This window comes from Henckelia pumila, chromosome 3 (assembly GCF_033568475.1).
Source record: "Henckelia pumila isolate YLH828 chromosome 3, ASM3356847v2, whole genome shotgun sequence".
Classification (NCBI taxonomy): domain Eukaryota; kingdom Viridiplantae; phylum Streptophyta; class Magnoliopsida; order Lamiales; family Gesneriaceae; genus Henckelia; species Henckelia pumila.
Genome location: NC_133122.1, coordinates 172,843,230 through 172,854,639, shown reverse-complemented (window position 1 = coordinate 172,854,639; position 11,410 = coordinate 172,843,230).

The window sequence follows — 11,410 nt, the reverse complement described above, 5'->3', positions numbered from 1 at the left end:
ACGACTATCATCCCACAGAGATTGATTTATGACAAAATTACTTAAGTATAATTAAGATGAGATGGAGAATAAATTAATGAATGAGAAAAATAGGATAAAGCAAAAGAAAAATAAAGAAATTAAGTTTAGAAAAAAAAATTAACAATTGTTAGGATCTCGGTTCACCTACCCCTTAATCTTCTCTAATAATTGAATTTTAATTATCAAGTCATTTTTTTTTTTACGGAATTACCTTATCTATCAATATATTCTCTCGAGCTATATTAATCTAATTGTCAAATGCAATAACCAAGTGCCTTTGTGTTATTTAACAATTGGAATCGCATTAATGAACCATGGAATCCTCTAGCTTTCGACCTATTGGACTATGACTATCAACATATATCCAACCTCATATGTCTATGTAACCGCTTAAATGGGTATTAAATAAATTACTAGCAAGCGTACCAGGTCAAGTTATAGTAAGTGGATAGAGAGTCCAAGTATCGATCTTACAGATACTGTAGTCAATTCTTAAGAATTAATTATTTAGTTTAATTTAATAATAAAAAGGTTGCGATGAATTAAATAAAAATTTAATTACTAAAACAAATAAGAAATAAAATAGCTGAAAGATAAATTTAATTAAAACAAGACAACCAAGACACACGCAGGTACCAAACAAATTATGCAATCAAGTGGCAAATCTAGGATCCAGATTTAATCTTAAATCACGGCGAATTCTCCTAATTTATTTAACAGTCTATTTCTAGAACAGTTAAATCTATTCAAATATTGACGGATTAATTTTCATAATTCTAATCAAATTCAAATGGATTAGGAATTATGAGAATTCAGTTTTCACCTAAAGCCGCATACTGAAACCGAATACTATTTCTAGTCGGTTTAACCATACGTCAATTATTGGAGCGATCGAAATCAATTCCTAATTCATCGACTCAGAATCAATTAACAAACAAGTAAATAATTGATCAGATTATTCACAAGAACAAAATATAAATCCAACAATCAATAACTTTAATAAAAATCTAAAAATTCCAAATCAAAATTCACATGTTCGACATAAAATTGTTCGACCCAATCTCGCGGTCTTGGTTGAAGAAAAACTAATCAAATAACAAAAATATAATTCAAAAATAAAATAAAGAAGAAAAAAAAACTAGGATGGAGCGATCTTCCTAGTCTTCAATCTCCCACGCCCTAGCCGTCGTCCTGTGTCTGATGCGATTTGATACTACCCCCTTTCTCACGTCTAATAATCTCTATTTATATGTCTTTGAAAGCCCACAAAATAAAGCCCGCAAAATAAGAGTTTTAATTTCTGAAAATTCTGATTTTTTTTCGGATTCGCGATCTCTCGCTCGAGCGCAACTTTGTTGCGCTCGAGCGAGGTAACTTCTGTCAATTTATTTTTCACGTTTCTCCGGGCTCGCTCGAGCGAGATGTCTACTGCCCAAGATTTCTCACGCACAGATGCAAGCGCAGCTGCGTCATCATCCAAGCGCAATTGCGTTGTTCCTTGTTTCTCTCCATTGCGCAGAAGCGCCCTTCACACAGCAGATGCGCCTTCATGTTCCCGCAGATGCGTCTCCTATTGCTGCAGATGCGCAGCTTTCTTTCTCAATCCAGCGCAGCTGCTCTTCATTCAACGTAGAAACGCACCCTTCTATCTTTCTTCATGTGGTGCGCAACTGCTTCTCTCCAAAGTGCAGATGCGTAGAAACACAGCTCCTGAATTCCATTCGCTTCATAGCACAGCTGCTCCAATTCATGCACCAAAGCTCGACTCTTCCATCTACAAAGCGTAGCAGCTTCTCTTCTTTACCAAAAATGCCGAGTTTCCATCATTTTTTTTTAAATAAACTAAGGGGAATGACATGTTGAAACGACCCTAACTCGTAATTTTTAATTTTTTTTAAATATTACATATATGCATCTATACTTAAATTATATTTTCATAAAATTTAATGCATAATAAAAATCGATTGCATCTTAAAAATTTAAAAACTCGAACATGTTAAAATCAATGCAAACGACTATAATCTCAAAAGTATGCAAACTAATGAGAAATAGTAAACATGTGCGAAACTAGCTCAATAATAAAATATCTCTTCATAAACTAAATCAACTGAAACATGAGCTGGCGAAGGTCACGGGTGTGCTAGCTCTTCACGGATGCACAGAGGTCTTCACCATCAGTCGGGACCACAACCTCTTGAATAACATAAAACTCACCTGCACACCATTTAGATCTAGTGAGCCTAAAGGCCCAGCATGCTCTACCTTTAATAATGAGTATGTATGCATTAGTTCATGATAGATTTATGTCTATTTTGTGAGCATTCATATTATTTTTATGTGTTTTTATCTGTTTTAGTGCATGTGTGTGTATTTCACTCCTTGGGTTAATTTTTTAGGAAAATATATTTTTGAAGAGTGAATTACGGATCATCTTTGTTCAAAAAATCATATTTAATTTTAGAAAACTCTAAATCCGATCTTCACCGTTCAGATTAAATTTCAAGATGTTTTGAAGCTGTTGTCCAAATTTCAGCTCAATCCGACGGCTAGATCTTGAGATATGAATTTTTGAAAATTATCGCTTGATGCAAATTTTTTATACTGCGCGCGCGCGAGAATCAAGCTCGCGCACGCGCGAGTCCGACGTTCAGGCTTCTGTTTTGCACTGCTGCGCGCGCGCGAGGCCTGTGCCGCGCACGCGCGCGTGACCTGGGGTCATATGAGTTCCGAAAAATCCTTTTTTTGGGAGGAAACTAACTGGTAGGCGTTCCGGACCATATATATACAAAATATAACTTATTTTTGAGGGTTTGGGGAAGCTCCAGAGCGCAGACAACGCAAGAGGAGGCGGCTACAAGGCTTGGGAGAGAAGATTTCTTCTTTCTTTTCTTCTTTTTATTTTTATTTTTGAATTATTATTTTTAATTATTGAGTAGTTTATTTTCAACCAAGACGACGTGATTGGGCCGCACAAATTCATGTAGAAAACTTGGATGTTTGTTTGGGATTTTTTAGAGTTGATTTTATTTTATTGATTGTCAGATTTATATTTGTCTTGTGAATAGTCTGATCAACTGTTTGCTTGCATGTTAATCAATTCCAAATCGACAGAGGAGGTTTTGATTTTGATCACTCTGATAATTAACATATTGTAAAACTGACTAGAAATAGAATTCGGTTTCAGTGTGCGGTTTGGGTGTAAACTGAATTTTCACAAATATTTAATGCATTCAAATTTGATTAGAATTACGAAAGGTTAGTTCATCAATATTTGAATAGGTTTGATTGTTCTAGAAATAGTCCTTTGAACAAATTAGGAGAATTTCCGTGAATTAAGATTAAAACTGAGTCCTGAATCGACTACATGTTACGTGATTTGTTCGGTACCTACGTGTGTCTTGGTTGTCTTTGTCTTAATTATTTTTATCTTTAGTTATTTTTATTCTTATTTCTTAATCAGTTTTTATTTTATATTCTTATTTTATTTAATTCAAAATTCGTCTATTATTTTGTCTAGATTAAGTAAAATAATTAATTCTTGAGAATTGACTGCAGTCCCTGTGGGATCGATACTTGGACTCTCTGTCCACTTTACTATTACTTGACCTGGTACGCTTGCCAGTAGATTTATATCACACCGATTTAGCCGGTCAGAGTACTACTAAATAAAACCACATGCAAGCACATAACATATATAAAAATAACCTGAGGATTCTAATGCATGCATGATCGTAAAATCGTATGCATAAACTGCGTCGTAATCTAAATCATAACATAATATGTAACATAATACATAACATAAGCATTGGCATGTCATAAACATAAAAACTATTTTCCTGTGGTTCATATCAGTGAAGCGATTGATCAATCTAAATCCATCGTACGTGGTGGCGGCCTGTGGGGTGTACCCCTAACGCCCTATGCCACTTTCACCAAACCTTTGGGGGATCTATAGGCTCATAATCGTAAGTGAAAAGGTCATCGAGCCCGGTCTCCCGACCTCCAGTCCCTTGTTTGTCACAAATCACTTCAACTTCCCAAAAATATTTTCTTTACATGCCCGTTATCTCATCATAAAATACATGCATGAATCATGAACTTAAAAATATCATTTTCTTAAAACTTTGCCCGTAAATATATATTTAATTCATTTTTCATAATAAAAATCATACTTATATCAAAATATACATATACATCTATTAAATATATATTTACGAACTATTTTGTTTGCCACTGGCTAGTTCGAGTTGCTGCCCCTTAACTAAAGCCCATAAACTTAAACTGGCTCATTAACATTTATACTGACCCAAAAATACTTAGTCTAGCTCAATCACACTTAAAATGACCCAATCAGACTTAGATTGACACAATAGTACTTAGTCCAACTTAGAACTTAGCTCAACCAAATAATTAAACAACTTAGGTTTATTAACAAATTTAGCTCAATTATTAAATTAAACCTCTAATAAATATCTTAAGCCCAATAAGCTTGACTCAATAACTAAATCAATTCATTCAAGCCCAAATAACACTTTATTCCAAATAAACAACTAAGCCCAATAACTAAATTAAGCCCAATGAACATCTTTGGCCCAATAACAAAATTGACCCAATGAATAAACTAAACACTTAGACTCTTAAATAAATTATCCGGCCCAACATAAAAGAATCCGGAACCAAACCATAACATATGACCCTAATACACTTTACCCGACCCGGACAACTCACTCGCCCGAGCCCTGCCTGAGCTGTCTGCTAGATAGACCATCCTTACAACCATCCAATTGTTCACCTAGCCAACACTACTTCAAGACATCTTAAACCAACATCCAAAGGGACCTAATCCAGCCATAAACCATTGAACAACAACTAAGACCTAGCCATGGCAGAAAAATCATCCACAATACATAAAAACGTGAATAATGCATGAGTTAAAATTTGAGCTATCATATCCACATACAAATGCAAAAACACAATTTAATCATCAAAACAGTAAATATACTGATCTAAATGGTATGATAAAGGAAGGGTATAACATGCCTTTGCGTTTAGAACGCACGAAAAACTTATACGGTTGCGGTTGCGCATATCGGGACTCGAGAATATCATAATTATCCAATTCTGGAAGCACAAATCCCAAAACTGCTGATTCCTGCCTCTAATTATCCTCAACTGGCTTCCGATCTGCGAAAAATCATATAATGGTCAAAATTCAACCCTAGTCAACTCTGGTAAAACTTTGACCAAAAATTACCAAACTTTATTGCGCTCTCACCGCTTAACGGTTTCGAATATCGACTCGAAACTTGAATATTCGGATCTACCACATCGAGGCGATAAAAAATGGTTAACATGTCGGAGGTCGCCGGAAAAATGGGTGAGACGGCGGCAGCGCGGCGGCAACACGGCGGCGATGAGCAAATCAACTCCAAAAATTTTGAAATTCGGCAAGATTGTAGATCTCGACGAGACGATTCCAATGCACTAAACCACGACCGGAGAGGACCATCGGGCGGCCGGAATCGGCAAAAAACAGACGGCGACGGTGTTTGAGCTCAGATCTACCCGATTTTTCAACGGAAAAAGTTGTAATAAGCTCGAAAAATGATCTACACACAACCTAGAACTACTTAACAACTCAAAAACAACAAGAATCGACCTCAAATCCGTCAATTCGCGCGAGGAAGATGAAGAACAAAGCCAGCCGCAATTTCGTCTCGATCCAACTCGAACGGACGTCAAAACTCACGATTCTTGGTATGGTTGTGACCGCATCAACGAGAGCTACAAGATGGGAGGGTCAATCGACGGTGAAGGGCGGCGGCTGGCGGTCGGCGACGGGAGAGGCATGAATGGGGGTTAGGATTTAGTGTGTGTTTAAGGTATTTCGTGCGTGAGAGAGAGAGAGAGAGAGAGCACCACTACATATTATAAAAATTGGTCCTAAAATGACCCGGTCTCATCCAATTCAATGTTCTTGTGTTAATTTACTCCAAAACATAATTTAAAACATTTTTACCATTATCTGAAATAGTGAACTTTGACCTGTCAACTAGACTAGTAAAGTCCCAATAAATAAATTGAGTCAATCTTAGACTTTGACCAAACAGCCAGACTGATTATTTCTCCAAATTAAATTATCTGGAAAAAAATAATTATTTTAATTTCAATATCTCAATAATTATCTCAAAAGGTCAATATTACCAGATATCCAGAAATATTCAAACCCATTGACTAATTGACACATGTATTTTGTAAATACACTCTATAACTCATTTGGCAGTAATAATTATTTTTACAACTCAATAATTATTTTAATTGTCAATTAATTCGGTAATAAATTATTTTTTGGGGCGTTACAACCCTCCCCTCCTTAAATGAAATTTCATCCTCGAAATTGGAGTAAGTACCGATAAGCTCTGGAAAATACGTCCGCATAACGACCTCGGCCTCCCAGAGAGCCTCCTCCTCTGATTGATTCTACAATCGGACCTTGACCAAGGGAAAAACTCGCGTTCTAAGTCTTCGCTCAGCCTGTGCTAAGATCTGCTCTATTCATTCCTCGGACGACAAGTCTGACGCCAACTGCAGAGGCTCATATCCATTACGCATCACGCCCTTCATTGGCGCAATCCTCACAAACACATGGTCTCCAACAGCAAACTCGAGGTCTCATAGTCATTGGTCAACATAACTTTTCTGACGACTCTGTGTGGCCCTCATCTTATCCCAAATTCGAACCACGATATCTGCATTCTGCTGAACTAACTCGAAACCTAAGAGAATCCTCTCGCCAACAACATCCCAATGCACGGGAGATCTACACCTTGTTTCGAAAAAGTCTCGTATGGAGCCATACCTATAGCCGCCTGACAACTGATGTTATAGTTGAACTCCACTAAAGGTAGTCTCGACTCCTAAGAGCCCTGAAATTCAGTCACAACATGCTCTCAACAAGACCTCGATATCAACAGTCTCACGATTTTATCTGGTGCCCGCCAAACACTAAATTCTAATATTTCTAACAATCACTATCAGTTACGAGCCAAAACAATGTCAAGATGACGTTCAATATAACTCAGCTCAATAAATAACTTGTTGGGTCATAATCAAATCGAAATCAAAGAGACATGGTTCAAAACAATATCAAAATACAATAATCTGGAAAACAAATCTGCTAAAAGAAAACAACTCGTTTGTAGTCTAATACAAGGAGTGAGCGAATCAATTCAAGGCTCCATGAACAAGGGATACGAGCCAATCAATCAATATCAAATCAGGTGATCACCTGTCAATAGATATGACATCATGCCCCATCATCAATAAAAATCAAAATCAAGATTGTCAGCGTGGCTTACACACGAGGAAATCCGCACGCACTCAACGAAAAAAAAAATCCCAAGGTGTAATCCGATGTCAACAAAATAAAATCGAGATCCCAATGGAATAGAATAACAATACTCACCCAAATCAATATCCATGTCTAGATTTAGAATTCAAGTTCTCAAGAAATATGAATTTCCGAAATTCATAACCGAAATATCATTCGAAGCCAAATTGACTGAATCTTCAATGAACAATGTCATGCGAATCAACGAATGCATGAACTACAAGAAGGATCCCAATATTTTTGGAAAAAATCGATAAAATGGCTCACGTAACTGATTTTCCTCTATCCCAAAAGCATCTTCCCAATCCTTCACAAAATCAACTAAACGTCAATCAATACTTAATTACTCAATTAGGACTATCACCAAATTCCCAAATTTCATATCTGCAACAAACTAATTCATCTTTCAATAGTACCCCTCACCCAAATCATTTAGCTCAACGATTCTTGAGAAAAATGAAATCTGAATTCCTCAATATCAATCAATCAAATCTCTAAGAGAATTCTCAAAACATTCTCTTCGATCCAACATTCGCATTTAACCTATAGCAAACAATTACTAAAAATCCTCAAAAACTAATGCGAGATAAAAGAATCCGTAGCTCCAGAATCTAGCAACACAAACGTAACAATACCTCTAATGACAATCTTTTCTGTACGCAAAAGATTTCCCAACAGATATAGATCATTCTTTTAGAGCAACCAATTAACATCTAAATTTCAATCCTATGAATGCTAATTTCACCAATTCATAATTCTCATCCTACACATGCATTTCTAAAACACAAGTACAACAGTCAAGCAATTTTCAATGCAAATCTTAACTAATCATCCCAATAACTGAATTTAAGAACACAAATTAAGATTATCCGAGATAAGAGAAGTACCATGATCTGCATCCTCAGCCTACACCACAAACAAGCTCCCTATGGTCTGCCTCGCCCTGTGACAGCTCCTCGAAATCGTTCCGGATCCTCGCAATGGTAGCACCTGCCTGAACCAACCAAACACCTTCAAACATGAGGCCTCTAACACTGTCTTTATAAAGGTACCCTTCTAGTGCTAAGGGCAACTGCCCCCTAATGCTGTTGTATTTGCTGGCCCTGCGGCCTCTGCTGCCACTGCTGCTGCGGTCTAAGAGAATCCTGAGCCCTTAGACGACCCAAAATAAGACTTCTATGCTAGCTGCTGCACGGAATGTCCTCTAGATGACTGCTGGAACTGCCTCTTATTTTGGAAGTCAGCCTGCATCTCCTTTCTCCCCTTCTTAGACCGCTACGCTCGATTAATCGCTACTTTGTACGTTGTCACGTCTGCCATGGAAACATCATGCTTGATGTCGGACCTCAAGACATCAGTGAAATATCGCAGCCTCTCATTCTCCACTGTAGCAATTGTGGGCACGAAGTGACAACCCCGCTCGAACTTTCTCAGATACTCGGCCACAGTCCTGTCTCCCTGTCGGAGGCTCATGAAGTCACGAATCAGATGGCCTCGCACATCTTCTGTGAAGTACTTTTCAAAGAATGCCGTCTTGAAATCCCTTCAAATCATCCTAGCCAAATCAAGACCAGTCACTGCGCCTTCCCACCAGAGAATTGCATCATCCTTCAACATGTAGATTGCGCATCTGACCCAATCGGCATCCTGGGTCCCCATGTAGGCAAAGATCGTCTACAACGCTAGAATCTACTCCTCAGCCACAAGTGGATCATGTTGGAACACGATCGTTCTCCGGATCGAAAAAAATGATACCCGGCGCAGCGGAAGTTTTAAAATTTTATATGGAACGATTCCATATGGGTATCAAATTCCTACGATTAAAATTGATAACATAAAATTTAAACAATGTAAATTTTACCTGAAAATCTTGAAGCGAGATTATGGACACCAACAGATTAAACTGCTCTTGTTGTATATCCCAGGAACTGATGAACGAACGTTTCTTCAATCAGCTCCATGAACAGAAGTTTAATCCCTCTGATAGACTGCACTAGAAAGTCTATCAGAAGTTTCTACGAAGAGAAATAACAGATTTGATCTGCTAATTCAGACTGCAAATTCAAAATTTGCAGACTGAAAAATCTCAAAGACAGAGGGAGGGGGGCGGCCGAAACTAGAGAGAAACTCTCTAGGGTTTTCTAAAATTGTGCCTTGTGTTGTGTGTAATTTCTGTACTGCAATAACTTATTTATAATGTGGGCTGCTAACAGCTTAGGGCCCATTAGTCATAAGTTCAAGCCTGACAAGCAAAGCCCGCATGTTCAGAAATTAATATAAAATTCATCGTGACTCAGATTGATAAACCAATTTCACCAATGTGTACAGAAACCATTTCTGCATCTTTTAAAGTCAAGATAAATTTTCTGAATCCGAATTCAGTGATTTCCAAAAATGTCCATCATTATGTCATTTTAGGAAATCTTACTCCCTCTACTCTTAAATAAGAAGTCCCACTTATTTATTCACTAAATTTAACTCTTTAAATTTAATTATCTCAACGGGGATTAAAAATCCATTACTTGTGTGGCCCTCAATGGTTCAGGGATACAGCTAGCCGTGGGCTCACAACTCCTTGTGACTCGGAACAACAATTTCCGACTTACCCAACGAATCATGGTAAGAGCGCCTAGCAACATCGCCCCATGATTCCCTAGGTATCACTGATAGTGCCTGCAAGAACCAATAGATTTTGGTTAGCGTACAGTACGGTCCCTTCATCCATATATCCCGATCGAATCAACAACCATTGGTACATTGAGAGTCGTTCGAGATTCGATAACTATGCAATGCATCTTGAAGATCAAATAGTGACATCGCATGTGCTACTAGGAAACCAAGTAACCTAAAACACATCATGTACTCTGGCCAAAGATTCGTTACACTAATATCTCCTCAGATTGCATAGGATATCCACACTCGCAAGTGTGCGGTGAATCCTTGACAACAAAGCATCGACTCCTATATGTGTCGTAACTGTACCCAATCCCGACACCTGATGACCCTAATAGAGTCGGTAAACGAGTCAAAGCACAGTACTAGCATATAGAGTCTCAATGATATTTCAAGTAATAAGGACTAATGGTGTACAACCAAAACCGCGGGCTATATCCACTCGATAAGTGATAACCACTTGGAAAGTCCGGATAGGGTAGTTCGATCATTCATCATATAAATATCCATTTGCATGCTTTGAACATCTCTATGTTCCATACCAATGAAATGTGGTACTCGGCCTCGCAAATGCTAGTCTCAATCTCGAGCAATCATTATCCTTATTAACGGACGACTCAATCGACTAGGAACTGTTTAGAATATACAGTGAACATAAGATGTGTTTCATGACAGTGATCTCTCTATATTCACTATCTCATCTTACTTTAGTATATTCAAGGTCTTTATCAAAATAGCAACAGTATATCATTATATAATAATAAGATAAAGTGAACGCCATTTAAAGAACGTATATTATATTAAACAAAGATTGTTTACAAAAAGAGACTCTCAAAACCCTTAGCCACAAGTTGGCTAGCGGGGCATCAACTCTTTCAATCTTCCACTTGCCCTAAAGCCAACTAGTCATACTACGTAGTCCCATTGCTTCGCGATGTTTGTCAAATAATGGTTTTGGCAAGGGCTTAGTAAGTGGATCAGCGATATTGTCTGCAGAGGACACTCTCTCGACAGTGATGTCTCCTCTTTCCACGATCTCCCGGATGATGTGGTATTTCCTCAGTACGTGTTTGGATCTTTGATGAGACCTTGGTTCCTTTGCCTGAGCAACGACACCCGTGTTGTCACAGTACACCGGGACTGGACCAACAGCTTCAGGAATAACGCCCAACTCTTGGACGAAATTCCTCATCCAAACGGCCTTTTTAGCAGCAGCTGATGCCGCAATGTATTCTGCCTCAGTGGTGGAATCCGTTGTGGTTTCCTGCTTGGAACTCTTCCAAGAGACAGCACCGCCATTGAGCATGAACACAAATCCAGAGGTTG